The 22,743-nt window shown below is 33.7% G+C and overlaps 1 long non-coding RNA gene across 1 annotated transcript; it reads left to right on the top strand.

Moving 5' to 3' along the window:
* The first annotated feature begins 19,405 nt into the window (after positions 1 to 19,405).
* LOC141286655 (uncharacterized) lies at positions 19,406 to 22,530 on the top strand. Its single transcript, XR_012339319.1, has 3 exons — positions 19,406 to 19,537; positions 20,694 to 20,775; positions 22,295 to 22,530. It is a non-coding gene; the product is annotated as an uncharacterized lncRNA (long non-coding RNA).
* Positions 22,531 to 22,743: the final 213 nt, after the last annotated feature.

Raw genomic sequence — 22,743 nt, 5'->3', positions numbered from 1 at the left:
ATTAAAATACACTTAAATACCCGCAAATACATTTTTAGTACATTGTTTTTTTTTTGTGTTAAATAAAAGTTTGATGGTTATACACTATAAATTTACTAATTAAAAGTATGTTTATACTTCAGTAGGACTTTAGTACACTTGACAAAAGTATACTAAATACCAGTAATACTTAAATATTTTTTTAGTGTACTACAATAAAGTACACTACAGAAAAAACATCCAAAAGAGTTTTATTAGTGTGTTTTTCAAAAGTGTGCTTTAAATGCTTTAAACATTAGTTGATTTTTAGTACACTGTTTACATACTAATCTTGAGTTTAAAATAAGTTAATATATAAAAAATCTATTAGTAATGTATTGTAGTAGAAGTACATTTTCTCAAAAGTTGTACTTAAGTACACTTAATATGAATGCATTATTATCACTAACACTTAAATTGATTTTGAGTGTGGTAATTTTAAGTTTACATTAAATTGATTTTATTAAAAATCTATTAGTAATGTACCGTAGTAGAAGTACATTTTCTCAAAAGTTGTACTTAAGTACACTTAATATGAATGCATTATTATCACTAACACTTAAATTGATTTTGAGTGTGGTAATTTTAAGTTTACATTAAATTGATTTTATTAAAAATCTATTAGTAATGTACTGTAGTAGAAGTACATTTTCCCAAAAGTTGTACTTAAGTACACTTAATGTGAATGCATTATTATCACTAACACTTAAATTGATTTTGAGTGTGGTAATTTTAAGTTTACATTAAATTTATTTTATTAAAAATCTATTAGTAATGTATTGTAGTAGAAGTACATTTTCCCAAAAGTTGTACTTAAGTACACTTAATATAAATGCATTATTAGCACTAACACTTAAACTGATTTTGAGTGTGGTAATTCTCCCAGGTTAAAAAAAAGTGCACTAAAATACACTTTATTTAAGTATACTTAGTACACTTTTCAGTAATGTACTAAAAGTGCTCTATTTTCGCACACTAATTTTGTACTTATTGTACTAAAAAATAGTATTAAGTATATGTTAAGATAAACTTAATACCATCTAAGTGTACTCAACTGTGCTATTTTGAGACACCATGAAATTGAACTAAAATGTGCTTTTAACATACTATATCTGTATTTAAAAAAATATATTTAGTTACAACTAGAAATACACTTGAACCCTACTTTTGAACATTTATAAATATATTTATGACTAATTTAAAGTATAGCAATAATATATTAAAAGAATATACAAAGTGTGAAAAAAGTGTGCTAAAATACAATTTAAGTACACTTAGTGCACTTCCCTAATGTACTTAAAGTGCTCTATTTTCGCACACTAATTTTGTACTTATTGTACTAAAAAATAGTATTAAGTATATGTTAAGATAAACTTAAGATCATCTAAGTGTACTCAACTGTGCTATTTTGAGACACCATGAAGATGAACTAAAATGTGCTTTTAACATACTATCTCAGCATTTCCAAAAAATGTATTTTGTTACCATTTCTAATAGGATTGAAACATATTTCATAAACCTTTAAATATACTAATTATACATAAAAAATAAACTTACTGATTATTTAAAATACATGAATAATATATAACAAATGTATACAAAGCGTATTTATAATGTATTGCCCAAATATTTTTATCAATAAAAAATACACTTGTTGATTATTTAAAATACATGAATAATATATGACAAATGTATACAAAGCGTATTTATAATGTATTGCCCAAATATTTTTATCAATAAAAAATACACTTGTTGATTATTTAAAATACATGAATAATATATGACAAATGTATACAAAGCGTATTTATAATGTATTGCCCAAATATTTTTATCAATAAAAAATACACTTGTTGATTATTTAAAATACATGAATAATATATGACAAATGTATACAAAGCGTATTCATAATGTATTGCCCAGATATTTTTATCAATAAAAAATACACTTGTTGATTATTTAAAATACATGAATAATATATGACAAATGTATACAAAGCATATTTATAATGTATTGCCCAGATATTTTTATCAATAAAAAATACACTTGTTGATTATTTAAAATACATAAATAATATATAATAAATGTATACAAAGCATATTTATAATGTATTGCCCACATATGTTTAATAATAAAAAATACACTTCTTAATTATTTAAAATACATGAATAATATATGATAAATGTATACAAAGTGTATGTCACGCCCTTGGACTGTTTGTCTTGGTTTTTCCCAGTGTTTCCCCCATTGGACTGTCTGTTTGGTTTCTCCCATGCCCTTTTTTGGTCTTCCTGCTCATTAGTGTGATCCCCTCCACCTGTTGTTGTAATTATCTCCCCTTTATAAGTTTGTTTGATTTCCTTGTTTCTTTGTCCGGCTACAAGCGTTACACCTATGTTCCTTCGTTGTGTGCGCGTCTTCTCCCGCCATTCCTGTCTATTGTTACTCTGCCTGAGGATTTATTGAAGACTTTTTATTGAAGACGTTATTTTTTGCTTTCCTACACGTTTCGTGACAACGTATTTATAATGTATTGCCCATACATTTTTATTCATTATAATACACTTATTAATTAATTAAAATATATCAATTATATATAATAAATTTATTCAAAGTGTAATTATAATGTCTTGCCCACATATTTTTATTAATAAAAAATACATTATAAATACGCTATGTATACATTTATTATATATTATTCATGTATTTTAAATAATCATCAAGTGTATTTTTTATTAATAAAAATATTTGGGCAATACATTATAAATACGCTTTGTATACATTTGTCATATATTATTCATGTATTTTAAATAATCAACAAATGTATTTTTTATTAATGAATATATGTGGCCAATACATTATAAATACGCTTTGTATACATTTTTTTATATATTATTCATGTATTTTAAATAATTAATAAGTGTATTTTTTATTAATAAAAAACATGTGGGCAATACATTATAAATACGCCTTGTATACATTTGTTATATATTATTATTGTATTTTAAATAATCAGTAAGTTTATTTTTTATGTATAATTAGTATATTTAAAGGTTTATGAAATATGTTTCAAATGTATTATAAGTGGTAACAAAATACATTTTTGGAAATGCTGAGATAGTATGTTAAAAGCACGTTTTAGTTCATCTTCATGGTGTCTCAAAATAGCACAGTTGAGTACACTTAGATGATCTTAAGTTTATCTTAAGGAGTACTTAAGAATAACTTTTAGTATATTAAGTACAAAATCAGTGCCCGAAAATAGAGCACTTTAAGTACATTAGGGAAGTGCACTAAGTGTACTTAAATTGTATTTTAGCACACTTTTTTCACACTTTGTATATTCTTTTAATATATTATTGTTATACTTTAAATTAGTCATAAATATATTTATAAATGTTTAAAAGTAGGGTTCAAGTGTATTTCTAGTTGTAACTAAATATATATTTTTAAATACAGATATAGTATGTTAAAAGCACATTTTAGTTCAATTTCATGGTGTCTCAAAATAGCACAGTTGAGTACACTTAGATGGTATTAAGTTTATCTTAACATATACTTAATACTATTTTTTAGTACAATAAGTACAAAATTAGTGTGCGAAAATAGAGCACTTTTAGTACATTACTGAAAAGTGTACTAAGTATACTTAAAGTGTATTTTAGCACACTTTTTTCACATTTTGAATATTCTTTTAATATATTACTATTATACTTTAAATTAGTCTTAAATATATTTATAAATGTTTAAAAATAGGGTTCAAGTGTATTTCTAGTTTTAACTAAATATATTTTTTAAAATACAGATATAGTATGTTAAAAGCACATTTTAGTTCAATTTCAGGGTGTCTCAAAATAGCACAGTTGAGTACACTTAGATGGTATTAAGTTTATCTTAACATATACTTAATACTATCTTTTAGTACATTAAGTACAAAATTAGTGTGCGAAAATAGAGCACTTTTAGTACATTACTGAAAAGTGTACTAAGTATACTTAAATAAAGTGCATTTTAGTGCACTTTTTTTTTACCTGGGATGATATGGCCTAAAACCTGACTGGAAATCCTCACAGATACCATTTTTCTCTAAGAAGGAGCATAATTGTGAGGATACTACCTTTTCTAGTATCTTTGACAGAAAAGGGAGATTTAAAATTGGTCTGTAATTAATTAATTCATTGGGGTCAAGTTGTGTTTTTTTAATGAGTGGCTTAATAACAGCCAGTTTGAAGGTTTTGGGGACATATCCTAATAATAATGACGAATTAATAATATTTATAAGAGGATCTATGACTTCTGGAAGTACCTCTTTTAGTAGATTAGAAGGAATAGGGTCTAACATGCATGTTGTTGGTTTAGATGATTTAACAAGTTTATACAATTCTTCCTCTCCTATAGTAGAGAATGAGTGGAATTGTTCCTCAGGAGATCTACAGCGCACTATCTGATGCGATACTGTAGCGGGCGGCTGTATGGTTACAATTTGATCTCTAATAGTGTCTATCTTGGAAGTAAAGTAGTTCATAAAGTCATCACTGCTGTGCTGTTGGGAAATGTCTGCACCTGTTGCTGCTTTATTTTTCGTTAATTTAACCACGGTATTGAACAAATACCTAGGGTTATGTTTGTTTTCTTCTACGAGAGACGAAAAGTAATCCGACCTGGCAGTTTTTAATGCTTTTCTATAAGATAAGTTACATTCACGCCAAGCAGTACCTCTAGTTTTCCTCCAGCTGCGCTCCATTTTCCGTGCTTTTCTCTTTAGAGTGCGAGTGTGATCGTTATACCACGGTGTTACACTGCTTTTCTTAATCTTTTTTAAGTCCATAGTTTCTATCACATCAAGTTTTTCTGAGCTATTGGATATGCTGAGGAATTCAGATAAGTCAGGAAGATTACTTACAAAGCAGTCTTTTGTAGTAGAAGTGATGGTTCTACCGTACTTGTAGCAAGGAGTTGAATTTACAGTTTTAGCTATCTGGAGTATACAAGAGACTAGATAATGTTCAGTAGAGTTATCTATAGAATATCTATAAATGCTGTTCCTAATGCTTCCTAATCCTAATCTTTTTCATTAACAACATGGATGTTAAAATCACCCACTATTAAGACTTTATCTGCGGCCAACACTAATTTGGATAGAAAATCAGCAAATTCTTTAATAAAGTCTGTATGGTGCCCTGGTGGCCTGTATACAGTAGCCAGTACAAACATCACGGGGGATTTATCATTAACACTTGTTTCTCTGGATAATGCTATATGAAGCACCATTACTTCAAACGAGTTATATTTGAAGCCCGTTCTCTGAGAGACATTGAGAATATTGCTATAAATAGTAGAAACACCTCCCCCTTTACCTTTTAGACACGGCTCATGTTTATAACAGAAATCTTGGGGGGTGGACTTGTTTAAAATAATGTAATCATCTGGTTTTAGCCAGGTTTCTGTCAAACAGAGCACATCTAGGTTATGATCAGTGATCATATCATTTACAAAAAGTGCTTTCGTAGAAAGGGACCAGATATTCAATCCAAGCTTTATCAATTGTTTCTCTGTATTATATATGTTTTTTATTTGTTGAACATCAATTAAATTGTTAGTCTTGATTTGGTTCAGGCATTTTTTTGTATTTTCTAGCTCAGGGAACATTTTATAATATATCAAAATAAATAATGTGGTATTTCTAAAAGGTTTTGGTAATAAGGCAAACTTTTCATATTGATTTACCACAGGTGTGGCAGTCAGTGAAGTGTCAGGCCAGAAACCAGAGTGTGACACAGAGGGTTCTGAAGAATTTGGTGACACAAAGTTTCCAGAGCCAGACAAGTCTGAGTCTTCAGAACAAGACAGTGGCACAAACAGTTCAGATCCAGACGAGACTGAGGCTTTGGAACAAGACAGTGGCACAAACAGCTCAGAGCCAAACAACAAAAATGAAGCTTCAGAACAAACCCGTGGTCTACGCCAGATACCAAGGGTGAGATTTTTTTTTTTTTTTTTTTTTTTTTAAATCATCATGAAAGGAAAACACTGGAAAAAGATCTGACCACTACAATGTTTTTCAAAGCTGAGACATCCATGGACAGACTATCTTTACAGAATTTTCAAATCCAAAAATCCATCCTGTACACTGTCTTTTAAATATCAACATGTTAAAGCTCTCCCCAGCAGGAAATGGAACGTTCCGTACTTGCATTGTATGGCTGTGTGCACTTTCCCTTCATGCAAGGCCAAATATACCTTCATCATTAAAACAATCCCTGATGATAAAGACAAAGAGGTAAAAATCTCAGTTCGACAAAGTGGCAGCATTAAACACAAAGTTACAGACAGGAAATGTCCTCCAGCTACTCACTTGAAAATAAGTAAAATTGCAAAAACACTCATTCATTACAAGGTGCCTCAACAAAAATATAATACAAATAATTGGCGCAGTGGTAAGGAGAAACCAGTGCCTCCATAATGATCTATTAATGGAAATGCACCTAACACAAACAATATTAAGGGAGAGTGACACAGAATACTACAAATTGCCTGGGTATATCCAACATTTTAGCATTGATCCTTTTGGTGTGCACATGTACACTGAAATGGCCATAAACATTCTTTTGCAACATCTACGGAAGAAGGCTCCTGTTACCTATTTCTGTTCCACCAATCACGTTCTGGTTGATGCAGTTTACCCTGCAATTGTCAAAATACACCCGACTGCACATCCACCAAATTGAAAGGGATTACAGCTGGGCACTGATTCAAAGTGTGCTTTTAGCATTTAACAGGGAACACATCACCTTCTATCTGGACAGAGCATTCAAAATTTGCATGGGGAAAAGAACATGGGAAGATATTCGGCAACACACTGTCCTTCACCTCTGCTCTGCTCATGTCCTGAAAGCTGTCAGACAGGCGGTTTCTAGTTAAACCTTTGATAATGGTCTTAGAGACTGCATTACCTTTGCATTTGCACGACTTCAAAATGCAAGCTCCCTCAGTGAATCCAGGAAACTCTTCAAAGCACTGTGCACAGTCCTTTCAACTCCCCAAAGCACAAAAAGTGTCCAGGCAAGTGTGCATTTCCTTGTATCCCTCATTTAAAAAACCCAAGAGGGACCCATTGAAGATTCAATCTTCGAGGACTGGGACATGGAGCAGTGTAGTGCAAGAAAGATGGATTTTAAGTCAATTGTCGGGAGTTCACCATTCACAAATTTTTTTAAGCAACTGTCTGAAGAGGTCAAGGACCAGAGATCAAATGAGGAGGTAGTGTCAAATGAGGAAAATCTGTTCTACTGTCCAGAAATCCTCAGCTTCCTCTTTGACCACTACTTTGCTATCTTTCCTTTGTGGAGTGGTGTACTGTTGGGAAACCTGAAGAGGTATGCCGTGGATGAGCATGACAAAGGGAACGTGAAAAGAGACACAAACTGGCATGTTGAGAAGTGGTTTGGCATCGTTAAACATTCCATCATTCAAAAAAAAAATCCATCAGACCAGGAGCATTTGTGAGGAAAATGTATGCAGCACTCCAGGCATGATATATCGAACACTTCTTACACCATAACCTGTCCCCAGAATGACTTTTAAGAACACATTCAGAAGACATTTCTCAATGTCAAGAGACATAGGCGAAAAAGAAAGAACGTAGAGTCACAGCCACCAAAACCAAATTTTATTCTGCTCCACAAAATGTGCCAGTCCCCCAGAAAAAAATGCAGATCGTTGAGAAGGATGAGACGGTAAAGTCAGCAAGACAGAAAGTAAAAAGCCAACAAAGTGGACCAGCACTTGAGGCTTGTAAAAAGTCATCTGAAGTAGAGGACATTTCTGTGGAGGATGTGGTAATACAAATGTAATTTTAGAATAACAATTCACTAAATGAGGCAAGCAGTGGAAATACTGTTTTGTAAACCGTGATGTTTGTCATTACAGGTTGATTTACTATGGAGAAATGACCCCACAGATGTTGTTGTGTCAATTCTAAAATTGCCTCACAGCACTGTAGAATACCTGATGCATCACAGGGATTTTCAATCATTAAGGCCACATGACTGGTTAGTTGGGGAGGCAGGCTTACCAGGACAATAAAAATATTAATGCAAATGATGCAAAATGTGGCATTTAGTTTCATTACAAAATGCATATTTCATGTATTAAAGTTAGATATTGAAGTACACATCCTCTTATTCAGGCAATTGAGAGTTACTTCCGCACTATCCTTAATTCCTGTGATGCAACAGGAAATATCTTTCAGCTGAATCATTACACCACTGATGTCATTTTGCATGGCAAAAGGGAACTGTCACGTACTTGTAGAGATGAGACTGCAAACAGAGGTAAGTAATACGTAATGGTTGTTTATTAAACAGATTGTGTTTGAAGACAGGAAACGATGGCAATGATGGCAGGTAAGGCTTATCTGACAGTCCTTTAGCAATCGTGGTAATAGTGTCCTTAGTAATCTCAATCGATGGGAAGAATATCCAGGAGATGGGTCTGAAGTCCATGGTTGACATAGGGATGTGAACGGTAGACCAGACAAAGAGTCTCTGAAGGTTTGGGCTATATAAAGGGTGTGGTGATTAAGATCAGGTGTTAGAATTCGGGTGATGATGATCTGGTGGGTGGAGCTTCTGTGACAGGTGAAGGTGGCTGCTGTGAATGCCTGACAGGAACAGATGGCTTTCCAAGGATTGAAAAAAGTGAGTGAAATTATTAATTGCTATCATTTCTGATGGTCTGCAGTTATTATTATTTTTATTATTATTAGTTATTTACTTTGTAATTATTGTCACTGAAATTTGAGAAATACAAAGGTGTGTTCACTTTTGTCAGCTGCGACCACGTGCACTGGAAGTTTGTGGTGAAGGAGTGGAATTCTGGATCGAGCTTTAACTCCATAATAATTATTATTATTTCTTGTGTTATTATTAACCTTCTAGGTTGTTTGATGATTGAATAGAGTAAGCAGGTAAAACATATATTAGAAGTTATAGACTATGGTAAGAATGGAATGTGCAACAGTATCCTTTTTGCCTGCTGAGTTCTATCTTTTTCCAGAGTCAAGATGTCATGTCACAGGAGGTCAGGATGACCCTCCTGCTTACGTGATCAGCGAGTGATCAGGACATCTGTGATATCAATGTTCATGTTTTCCTGATAGATATTAAACTGAATCATGTTTGATTCAGTTTCTACCTTCTAAGAGGCTGACTGCATAGTATGTGTATAACTAACCATACGGATAAAGTGTTTTGCCAGTGTTGTGAACTTTTTCTTCGAGACCAGGAGACATTTTGGATATCTTGAAGCAGAAGTTTCTCTTTATTGAGATACAAGCTGTGCATCGCTGCAGTCATCAAAAGTCGTCTGACTAAGGCCTATACATTACAGTTTATATACCTTTCCAGGGGGAGGGATACATAGAGGTGGAGACAATCTAAACAAAGCATGCAAATGTGATATGTGACCCTGGACCACAAAACCAGTCTTAAGTCGCTGGGGTATATTTGTAGCAATAGCCAAAAATACATTGCATGGGTCCAAATTTTAGATTTTTCTTTTATGCCAAAAATTATTAGGAAATTAAGTAAAGATCACGTTCCATGAAGATTTTTTGTAAAATTCCTACTGTAAATATATCAAAATGTAATTTTTGATTAGTAATATGCATTGTTAAGAACCTAATTTGGACAACTTTAAAGGTGATTTTCTCAGTATTTATAATTTTTTGCACCCTCAGATTCCTGATTTTCAAATAGAAGTATCTCGACCAAATATTGTCCTATCCTAACAAACCATACATCAATAGAAAGCTTATTTATTGAGCTTTCATATGATGTATACATCTCAGTTTTGTAAAATTTAACCTTATGACTGGTTTTGTGGTCCAGGGTCACATATAGATAATCCGCCTAGTAGGATTTTCCCGGCCTTGATCTATTTAGCTTTCAAATGCAAAGGTGCTAAACAAAAGGCACTGTTGTACTTTGAGCTTAGAATTCACACTTAACTTAGCAAACATGACAGATGTTCTGTTTCAGGGCCTGGGCTGCCTGCTCTTAGAAATCACAATATTCATAACTTTTAAGTTATTGCTGTTATTTTGGAACCTATGTTTAATCTTTTATAAATTTGAACAGATTCTAAAATTTGTAATCCTTCAGTCCCCCCTTTGAGAGTTCTAATAACTCTCACATAATACAAATTTAAACCTCCATAAGTCCATTCTATAGTCAATGTTTATTAACATAAGCATCATCTTGCATTCATGTAACTTGAAAAAGTTACAGGCTCATATCACTTATTCTGTGTCTTGTCCTAGATTTACTTAGGTGTAATAGTTCTTTTTAGAACCATAACTGTTGACACATACAAAAATGTAACACATTGTACAAACTACGTGATGTCACAGAAAACCATGTAGCATTAGAGTGGAAGTCCGTTTCCCATGTAGATTCACTCAGATGACTCTTTGTCCTCATGAATCTTGTTCATGGATGTCTGAAGTGATTTTCTGAAGTGGGTTTCGCGTATGAAGATGACTTGGCATATACACATACCTGAAATACAAGAAAACAAAGAAACAGCAGACCAGCAGTATTCATGCACAGACATTTTTAGACTTCTGTTGATCGTATAGTGGTTTTATTTATTACATTAAACTTCTAGTGATCGTATAGTGTTTTTTTCTTCTTAACCTAATCTTAATTTGACACCTATAGACCAGTGAGGTGGGGATAAAACAACTAATGGGGAAAACCTATGAGGAAGTCTTCACCACAGGATTGGCCCCTGAGGCCTGTTGCACTTCGGTTCTTCCCTGGGCTCCTCACTGGTCTGTGTGTCCTAGTCTGTCCCTTTAGGTATTGTGCACACTGTATAGTGTGAGACATGAGTTCCTTATGCAGAACCAAAATACATGTATTTCCAAAAATTCCCACATTTCCATCCTCTAAATAAGCATCAGTCCTGGTAGACATCATAACAGAGGATGGGTGACTGAATGGAATATTCTGTAGTATAACAATTATGGCTGTGAGTGTACTTAACTAGTGTCCCCAAGTGGGGGAAGTGATAGTCAACTTCCTTTTGTTCTGTTTACAAAGAGTCTTTCATCTCTGTTGTAGATTAATGGGGTAATTAAGAACTCACAGCCTTAACAGCTGATTTACATTGTTCATTTCTCTTACGTATTTTTTGTTTTTCCTATATTCTTTCATCCTGTGTCCAGGTTTACCACAGTAATGACAACTACCGTCCCTCTTAGGACATTTACGTTTCTGCTGGTTCTCTGTTTTTACCTTAAAGGATGCTGCTGCAATCTTTACTCTGGCTTTAACATCAGAGTTTCTTTCCCAAGTAGCTAACCTGTCCAAGTTGCTTTGCAGGGTTCTATTCGACCATGTGAGGTCTAAGAAAGGCAGTGCATTTCTATATTCTGTTAAAAGGCCATCAAACCATGTACGAATTAGTGGTCCTTTATCATCCAATACCTTCTCTGGACTGTCAGCTATTCCACTGTATGTTGCAGCTGACTGACAAAACCTTTCAGTGTACTCACTTACAGTTTCATCCTTCTTCTGCACACAGTTAGTGATTCTGGACAAGTCTGTTTTGGGTCCCATGATATTCTTTAGAATTTTCAAAACACCTTCTCTCAAATCGCCTTTACTGACATGTTGTAGTTCAGAAGTAACAGCAGACTCAAAACTGTTGAATTCAGATTCAGTTAGAATTTGTGACATCAGCTATGTGACTTCTGATAACGACATGTCATAGAGACCCATTTTGCTGTTCAATGTTCTTCTAAACTCTGAAAAATGTGCCCGTGCTGAGGGTAAACTCTGGGATAGTCTCTCTATATCTTTAGGTCTTAGTGCTTTGGCAACTGTTTGTACTGGGACAACAGAAGAGTTGGGAGGAACACTTTCAATTCCCTCAGTTCCCTGAGATCTTCTCCTAGCGCCACATACCTTCACTGAATTTACTGCATCTTTCTCCATCGTTATAGTATTGCCACTGTCTTCTTGTCTACCTGAAGACTGTAAGTCAGGATAGTTTTCATCTGACTGCTGGCATTTTGATTCACTTTTGGTTGAGGCCTGGTTATGGCCCACCTTTTTAGTGAAACAGGACAATCTAGTGTGCAGCTGTTGATTTTGTTCTTTTAACGTAGCGATACACTGAGCTTGTTCTTGTGCTAACGATAAAGTAAATTCTCTGTGGCAGCAGATAATGCCTTTTAGGTTTTTCTTTCTGATACATGCCCCAACCCAGCTAACAGGGAACGTTCCCAGAACATTCACTAACGTTCTTTAAAAGTTGTGTAAATGTTAGTACAAAACGTTATAAAAATAATGTTTTTGGAACGTTCTTATAACATTGTTAACGTTCTTGCAACGTTGAGAGAAAACGTTCTTAGGACAATGTTCTTGGAACGTTTTTAGGACGTTATTAGTAATTGATGAACGTTCTTATAATGTTGATAGAAAACGTTCTTACAACAACGTTCTTGGAACGTCTTTGGGACGTTACTTATACTTAATGAACGTTCTCTTAAAGTTGAGAGAAAACATTCTTATAACAACGTTCTTAAAACGTCTTTGGGACGTTACTTGTACTTAATGAATGTTCTCTTAAGGTTGAGAGAAAACGTTCTTACAACAACGTTCTTAAAACGTCTTTGGGACGTTACTTGTACCTAATGAATGTTCTCTTAAAGTTGAGAGAAAACGTTCTTACAACAACGTTCTTAAAACGTCTTTGGGACGTTACTTGTACCTAATGAATGTTCTCTTAAAGTTGAGAGAAAACGTTCTTACAACAACGTTCTTGGAACGTCTTTGGGACGTTACTTGTACCTAATGAATGTTCTCTTAAAGTTGAGAGAAAACGTTCTTACAACAACGTTCTTAAAACGTCTTTGGGACGTTACTTGTACCTAATGAATGTTCTCTTAAAGTTGAGAGAAAACGTTCTTACAACAACGTTCTTGGAACGTCTTTGGGACGTTACTTACACTTAATGAACGTTCTCTTAAGGTTGAAAGAAAACGTTCTTACAACAACGTTCTTGGAACGTCTTTGGGACGTTATTTGTACTTAATGAATGTTCTCTTAAAGTTGAGAGAAAACGTTCTTACAACAACGTTCTTAAAACGTCTTTGGGACGTTACTTGTACCTAATGAATGTTCTCTTAAAGTTGAGAGAAAACGTTCTTACAACAACGTTCTTAAAACGTCTTTGGGACGTTACTTGTACCTAATGAATGTTCTCTTAAAGTTGAGAGAAAACGTTCTTACAACAAAGTTCTTAAAACGTCTTTGGGACGTTACTTGTACTAAATGAATGTTCTCTTAAGGTTGAGAGAAAACGTTCTTACAACAACGTTCTTGGAACGTCTTTGGGATGTTACTGGAAAGTTCTCTTAAAGTTGAGAGAAAACGTTCTTACAACAACGTTCTTGGAACGTCTTTGGGACGTTACTTGTACTTAATGAATGTTCTCTTAAGGTTGAGAGAAAACGTTCTTACAACAATGTTCTTGGAACGTCTTTGGGACGATACTTGTACTTAATGAATGTTCCAGTAATGTTGAGAGAAAACTCTCTTACAACAATGTTCTTTGAACATCTTTGGGACATTACTTGTACTTAAGATTATCTATAAGCTAATGTGCTTCAAAACAAGGACAAAATTCACGTTTACAAGACATGGGCATTCAAATCTTTCAGTCTCGTCACTTCCGGCAATATGAATCAACGATTTTGATGATATCACCGTGCACTTCAATTTCTCATCAAACGTTCTGTCCAATCAAATGCTCTCTAGAGTCTGTAGTGTCCCGCCCCTACACTATAAATAGACGCTGAATCTTAGTGATGGGAAGTTCGGATCATTTTACCGACTCGGATCTTTGAGTCTTGTTCAGCAAAATGAACAAATCTTTTTTCGAGTCATTTCGTTCATTTTACCAAAATATAATTTAAGAGCTACGTTTTACTTCCATAACACATGTAATGCTCATACATGTTAATATAACGTTGATCCCACTACAAACAAGACAAAACTATAAGCTATTAGAAATAAAAGATTGATGCATTGTTTACCTAGATCTTCATGATTAGCTCCCTCACTTCTATCTGTCCCGGTTCGAGTCGTTCGTTCATTACGTGACAACCCCATAAGCTTAACCTATGCTGCCTGAGCCGGAAACAGAATTGATTAGTTCATCTCTCGAGTCTTCGTGTTTGAGTCCTTCGTTCATAGTTGCGCAATTGCGCATGCGCGACTAAACGAATCACTCCCCGAGACGACTCGTTCTTCTCGAGTCACATTAAGATTCGTTCAAAATGAACGAATCGTTCAAGAACGACCCATCACTACTGAATCTGCGGCTGAGATTGTTCACTTGTTCAGTGTAAAGGCACGGTCACACTGCACTTTTCGTTCCATTGACTTCCATTCACACGCATGCGAATGCGTTAGACCGGAAACACAAGCCCGTGCGAAACATTTCGAATTTCGCTGCGTTTGAAAGTTCAAGCTGGGTCAACTCTAACCTGCGAAATCATATCACGTGACTCAGTGTGACCAACAGGAGATCGATACGTCACAGCTTGACCTCTAGCTGAATGAAAATAACCTTAAATTTAAACATTTAAAACTCCAGTACTGCGGTAAAGTGTAGTAGATTGCATGTTTTTACATTTGAAATGTACAATTAGTTGTCATGTGCTGAATTTAACTTTTTAAAAAGACTGCATAGCATGACGTCATATCACGACCGTTGCAGCAGGATCCGAGGGAATTTCGCATGATCAAAGTCTAGTGTGACCGCGGCTTAAGTGTTTTCTGTTTGGTGAATGGCATGTGGTGCGCAATGTAGGCGATAGAGAACGATTCAGACTGGTTCTGTCACGCGAACCGCGGCAGCGCGCAGTCTACTCTGGTCTTGGCTCCAGTCCAGAGACGCGATCGCACGAAGCGATCATATGTGCGATCGGCATGTATTAAACTACACAGCCTCAGCATGATTATGATCACTATTTTGTTTTAGAAAAAGTTTCATATTGAATCTGTGGAGTAATTTATTGGACTGTGGCTGTCATAAGCTTACAAATGCGGCTATAAATGGAACGCTATCAGGGGCGTGTTTACGTTAGGGGGGGCCCTAAGCAAACCTCCTGGAGGGGGCCAGCGATCAGGTTCCGGGAGAAATCGTGATCGTGATCTGAGGGGGAATCCCCTTCAGGAGATCGCGTTCCCATCTGAAAAAATTACCATCGTGGGAGAAATCGGTCGCGTGGGGACTTGGGGAAAAGTCGCGAGGCCCCCTGGCTCGCGGGGCCCCACGCAATTGCGTGCTTTGCGTGGTGGGTAAACATGCAACTGAACGCTATTAGCTATTCAAAATAAGTGGGCGGGGCTAGGCGATATGTTTTTGTTAAAAGTACGTCACCACATAGAATAACGCTGCGTGTTTCAAGGGACTTCAGTGGATTTTTAATGAATGTTCTCATAATGTTGAGAGAAAACATTTTTAGCAGAACACTCTTAGAATGTTCCTGTTATATTATTAATATAGGCCAAATTATAAAATATATTTAATATATTTAACAATTAAACATCATTATACACAATTATTAATTGTGCTCTTTATAAACAACAGTCTTGCTTGTGATTTTGATCAATTATTCTATAATACAAAAAAATAAGATTTTTTTTCATTTATTTAAAATGCAGGTGACATTTTATCACAATATCCATATTTTTTTTTTTAAATGGCACAACAGTAACAAATGAAGCCAAGACTTTTATTTATGTTATGTTATGTGCATGTTTAAACTGCAGTTAATTTTTTTATGCAGTTAAAAAAGTTTAATTAATAACTTATTGAATAAGGAAACATCAAATTCTGCAAAACTGTTCATTAAGCTTTCTATTAAATTTCACATTCGAAAACACATGAAATCTGAAAACAACATAAGATGTATTTCTTATGTTTAAATACATTTAAAAAAAATCTTTTTAATGCTAGACTATCCAATATACACATGCGCAGTCATGAGCACGAGCTTTCAAACACTGCCTGTTTCTATAGGAACCGGAGCTTCTAACGGCCGCTGCAGTGACGTGATGAGTTTCCTAATTAACGACTGGCTCATTCATTTAGAAGGCGGGACTAATTCGTCTTTACGGACACGCGTGATGAGCATGAAACAAGTCTTTAGCTGGTCGCCATTTTGTGAGGGTCATTCATTCGCGGTTCAATGACTTCAATCAGTTATGGGTCTGTGAATGATGTCTGTGTCTGTGCAACCAGAGCCATATAAAAAGAGAGTTGCGACACTCCCATAGGCTTCCATAGGAACTGAGGAATGCGGAAGTAAAGCGTGTCATGGAGCGGTCAATAGTTCCAAACAAACAATAGCTCCTGCATTGAAGCCCATTCATTTCAGCGCTTCTCAAGCACAGTCGCAAGTATATTGAAGAAATTACTGCATTTATTTACATTTTAACGCATCAGTTGACCTCTCGAAAAACTGGCCAATAGTGGTGTTTTATGAAGCGTGTTATAGTTAATGTTTATCGTTAAAAAATAAACAGTTAAACTGTAAATGCAGCTGGATAACGTGAGAAACACCGTAATAGCGACCATAACCAGATACTAGTTGTCATATTTTTATGTTTTTAGTCTTTCTGCAATCTTTCTCTCACTGTAGGAGGTTGAATGAGTTTCAGTAAAGACTGCATTCAAGAAACACGATAAAAATGTATGCTGAATGCAATTCGTTGCCTTGTGTTTTTTTAAACATTATTTTCATCTTTTCTATTATGTTAAATGCCATTTTTGCTTGCCTTTTATAATATTCACTTATGTTGTATATTTGAATATCATAAAACAAGAGTAAATTACTTTTTTTTTATTTAACATTAAATCGTTAAATCGAAACATATAAAAAAAATGAGTGTTTGATCAAGTCCAAATATACATGCAGATGTATTTAATCTTAAATATTACACTAACTGTAATATAAATACTATATTAGAAAAATGTTATCTTTTAAATGGTCAGGATCATTATTGCACATATTAAGTACAAAAAAACCTCCTCAAAATATTTACTAAATAGAACTTAACTATATATATTACAGTTATTTAATTGAATAAAAGTTACACTTAAGGTGTTTGGTCACATTTGACTGCCAAAGAGTATGAGAACATATTAATTATGTCTCTTTATCACTCCCCAGAATAAAATGCGATTGTAAAGCGTATTCAGAGAAGTTATCAATACACAATCAATGCACATTATGTGTTAATAATTACTCGAAATTGCTGCAAATATAGTAAAACTGCTGTCTATCCTATTTAACTCCATTCAAACACATTGACAGCGCGGAGCTGTTTGGAACTATTGAGAGCTCCATGAACCACGTGACCGTGCGGCGGCGAGATCAAAGCGTGTCGCAACTCTCTTTTTATATGGCTCTGTGTGCAACATAGTCGATTTATTGTGTGTATTTAAATTGTGATGAAAGTCAGCATTTGATCGTCGTCATTCACGGACGCACAAAACAACTTTGAACACACACATCACAAGAAACGGTAAGTGCCAGTGATTTATTTTCGTATTTAATGTTAAGTGTTAGCTTTGTTTAATTACCATTATTTAAAATAGCATATTTAGTCACCATGTAATGTATATCTGACCAATTTTTTTAGTATTATAGTATTACTATAGTATTGACAATAAACTGGTGTAATACTGAGGGATTGTTTTGAGGTAAAAAATATATTTTAATTAATTTTAAGACATTTTTAATCTTGCAAATTATAATTTTGTATGTTCCAATTGATTTCTAATGTTCCCGCCCAGTAGTGTCGTCCTAACATTAAACTGGTTGTGGACACTGCTTTCCTGAGAGGGTCCTTTGCGGGAGTTTGGTCGGTTACCGGTAAGTTCAGTTCATTTTGAAAATATATGCATGCCTTAATATAATTAGGAGCAGGACTTGCATGATGCTAAAAATAGGCATAATTATTCAATCTAATAATTTTTAATAAAGGTCTTAGTGAACGACACAGGCCTTAAAACGTGCAACCAAAATGTTATCTCTTTTGTGGTTCAGTTATTCCATTTAAATACACTCAAAATTGTATTAAAAGGCTCATTAATAGTGTAATCATGTAAATTAAGTCAGGTTTGTCTTACCTAAACAGTTGTTGAAAACCAAAGTTTGTCAGTTATCTGTGCTTTAGGTTTTAGTGACAGCAGCATAATAATCCTGCTTCTGTCTAAATGTTAGTTTCCTTGCAGTCACCAATTCTATTACTTGAAACTCATCTTTGATGATTAAAATTACATATGTATTAAACGTTTTTTCCATTTAAATGTATTTCTTTTGTGTGTCTAAATTTTGTTCATTGTTATGGTCAATCACTGTAATTTTGAGAGCGAATCTATGAATGCATTTATTCAAATTCTTATAGCCTAGACAGTGAGAACACTTCCTTTATAATCACTAAAGCTGTCGCTCATCTGTTATTGTACAACAATCTTGTGTTATAACTGCTATACATTATAAAGTAGTGGCCAACATTACTAGAATAGTTGTAACCAGATGAAACCAAATGATGGTTTTAAATCAGTTATTTCTATCTGTGTCAGCTTGAAATATCAGTTTACATTTCCAAACATTAATTTTCCATTAATTGTAAAAGTCCAATGAGATTTTTGTTTGCTCCACAGACACAGATCTGATCTCATCATCATCCAGTTTGTCTGGAATGACATGAAGAAACAGAACGAACGGAGACAGATTAAATCCAGAAGATCTGCGGCAAAGTCTTTAAGATGCTTCAAGAGACCTATCTGCAAAGCTACAGTACTGTTAAAAGTTTTAGACACTTGTGTGAAAATGTAGTAAAATGAGGATGCTGTCAAAAATAATGTCATAAATAGATCTTCTTTATCAATGAACTTCTATTAACTAAATTTAATCAACATTTGGTGTGACTATCCTTTGATTTTAAAGCAGCTTTTGCCCTAGGTGCACTTGTCTAGTTTTCCAGGTAGCTTTGCAGGTAGGATTCTTCAGAATCCAGTTCTGGATTTAGTCTGTCTCAGTTTGTTTTGTTTCTTTTTGTCAGTCAGACAGACCCAATGATGACGAGATCAGATCTTTGTGTGGAGCACTGACTTTTGTCAGACTCACTGGACTATTACAATTACTAATGTAAACCGATATTTCCAACGGACACACTACAGCAGAAAATAGAAATTACTGACTTAAAACCAAATTAAAATCAATTATCTGCTGAAAATACTTGTGTTCTAATAATTTGGCCACCACTGTATATACATTATATTATATTTTTGTAGGTTTATCACCTAAGCCTCCTTGGAGGCAAAGCACCTGAGATGCCATCCGGATGGTGTTGCGAACAGTTGGAACAGTGTCAGTACCGCATTAAAGGAAGGAACGGGGGAAGAGCTGGACATTGCGGCGTGATCATTCGTAAGTATTACATTTCTAACTGACAGAATTAACACAAAGACATTACTCAGACCAAGCATCACCTCTTGTTTTAAGAAATATTTCGGTATTTCAACGAAGCCCGTATTTATAACAAATTATAATGTTATTCTTAAGGCATTATAATGAATGCATAATGCATTTTAAAAAACCTTATAATGTTATATCATCTCATGAGTATTCATAAGATTATAATTTTTACTTATTTGTGGTTATAGCTTTTAAGAGTATGATTACCTGCTCATAGTTATAACGTATTATAAGTCTCATATCTTGCCATGTTACTCATTTCACTTTACTTAAAGCATACAAAGACCACTTATAAGTAATTATAATAATATTTCCCAAAAAACCCTAAGATCAGGCATCAGATCAGATGAATGTGTAATATGACACATTTGTATTATCAGTTTGATTATTTTGATGGTACCTTTTAGACAGCTTTTGATAAGTAACTCTGCAACTCCATGTCCGCTAGCAGTAATCATTATTAGTAGTATACTAAATATATGCTAACACTGTATTTTAATGTTTCTCCAAAAGGTAAACTATTATATTATAAGTAACTTTGCAAGTACGTGAACCTTCTACCTATAGCCCAACCTTAGCCTAAGTCTACTAATACTCTAATTGTTAGTTGACATGCAGTTGGAAAGTTTCAGCTTATAGTTAATAAGACTAAGGGGACCATCAAAATAAAATGTAATATAATGTAAAAAATAAATGTAATATGATATAGTCCATTATAAATTAAGTAGATTTAATATGATGTCCATTGTGTGTTATAAATAATCATAATCGTAAAAGTTATAACCTCAAATACTCAAATATTATAATGTATTACAATTGTTTTTGATTATTCATGAGATGATATAACATATTATAAGGTGTTTTTTTTTTTTACAATGCGTTATGCATTCATTATAAATGCCTTATAAATACCCTTATAATGTATTATAAATAGGGGCTTCATAGAAAGGGGGTCATGAAATAGATATTTTTCTTTGAGGTCCACATAATTTTTCCGCAAATTTGTGAAGTTTTTACTAAACCACGACTTCATTAAGAAATGTCACTTTTAAAAGAAAATACTTGTTACTTACATGTTTCTTAAATTATGCCAAACGTCCTTTTTTAGAGGCTTGCCAAAAGTGCCAGTTAAGGTGTTAGAAGAGTTCATTGCAGACACCTTGAAGTATGCTCCCCATCGTGAGTCAAGGGTGAGTCACACCCCAGAATCATGACACAAGTAATAATATAAATGGTTCAACACAAAATGTTTTGTTTAAATAACACATTATCATTAAGGTCTTATTAGGTATACTTGATACTTTCAGGCATTGTTTCATTTTAACGGACAGTTGTACAATCTATGTCTGTACGTGTGAGCACCGACTCACTGCATTTGCCAATACATTTTTGTGCATGTGAAAGATAATGTTTTACAATAATACTGGAACATGAGTGAACTATAAAGCCTTGCCTACATAATAAATAATAGTTTAGCAAACTAGTGTTACATCGCAAATATTAAAACATATGTATTTGTGCTCAATGAGAGATGTATGTTTCACTTGTTTTAAGTAAATTCATTTTGGCTAGATAATTATTTGTCATTTATAATAAATGCCATTTATAATGTGTTTTCATTTGTAATTGTGTAAATAACTTTGTATTGTAGTTTTATAGCTACTTATATTATCTGTTATGTCTTGTTTCAGAATACTGGTACAATTTAAAGGATAACCTAACAACTTATGAATAACTTCCCCTTCCTTTTTTTCCTCTTTTCTTTTTGACCCTGGAGATAAAAAAAAAAAAAAAAAAAAATTAATTAATCCATGTAGCATTTTTTTTTCTTTTTTTCATTTTCAAATGTTTTATCTCTGAATTTGCTACCCTGATTGAGGTCATGTGATAGTTTATCAGCCAATTACATGTTACAAGGCAACATTTGTTATTTGTTAACTTTATTAATAACTTCTAAAAGTTAATATTTTGAGTGTTTTTTCCTGTTTAAGATTGGTGTAAAATGGAAACTGCATTTGACTTAACTACCCTATTATGACTATATTTCAGTCGTGTGCATGTGTATACAAATCAAGATGAATAAATTGTTAGTTTAAGTTAGGGATGGGGAACGTTGATCCTGGAGGGCCACACTCCTGCAGAGTTTATCTCCAAACTTAGAGAGAGAAAAAACACACCTCACCTGACTGTAGCCCTAGTAATTCTGAAGACCTTGATTAGCTTTTTTAAGTGTGTTTGATTAGGATTGGAGCTAAACTCTGCAGGAGAGTGGCCCTCCAGCATTCCCCACCCCTGATTTAAGATGACTTAAATATAGTTTTTAAAAATGATGTGATGAAAATTTATTATTTGAATGCTTATTTTTATATATATATAATTTCATGATGCTTCAGAAGATGTTTTTCTTAATGCTGCTGTTTTAAAAAGTAGTGTATGCCAAGTCAAATGAGTATAAACTCAAATGAGTTTGGCATCTACAGCATTTACCTTATTTTCTGAGTTATCATTTTGGGGTGTACTTTTTTACAATAGGAACCATCCTATTGTATAACTTTTTTTGTAAACTGGTTTTGACTTTTGAGTGATTTAATTTTTGTAGAACTTGCAGCACAGATCCTAATAAATTGTTTTGCATAGCCACACTAATTACTTCATAAGCATTTTGTAATAACACAGTTTGTAACATCAGCCAATCTGTTTACTTTACAGATAGAGTGTGAAGAGACAGGCCATGGACCACAGTTCCTGCAGTACTAGTTTTTCAGAACCCACACACAATTCAGAAGTTCTCACTGATTAAATGTTAATATGATAGTTTACATTTACCTGTGAAGTTGTCCTTGTCATGAATATTAAACTAAATGTAATTTTTTTTTACATGATCTGCAATTTTCACTGATCTGTTCAATCTGTTAATGAGTTATTTTGAAAGTGTGCATCTTTAATAATTTAAATACCTGAAATGCATGCAATGTGCTTGTATCTGGAGTGTTCTAATAATGATGTTGAAAGATGATGTTGCAACACTGCTACTCTTAAAATAACATTTTATTAAACTGTACTTTGTGAAGTTCCAAATAATTGTTTTTAGAACTTTGTATTTTTAATAAAATGTAGGTTGAAGTAATGTAGGAATGTTATGCTAACAGTAAAATAAC

This window comes from Garra rufa, chromosome 15 (genome assembly GCF_049309525.1).
Source record: "Garra rufa chromosome 15, GarRuf1.0, whole genome shotgun sequence".
In the NCBI taxonomy this organism is placed as follows: Eukaryota; Metazoa; Chordata; class Actinopteri; order Cypriniformes; family Cyprinidae; genus Garra; species Garra rufa.
The sequence above is the reverse complement of the archived record's forward strand: the minus strand, read 5'-3'. Positions and strand labels throughout refer to the sequence as shown.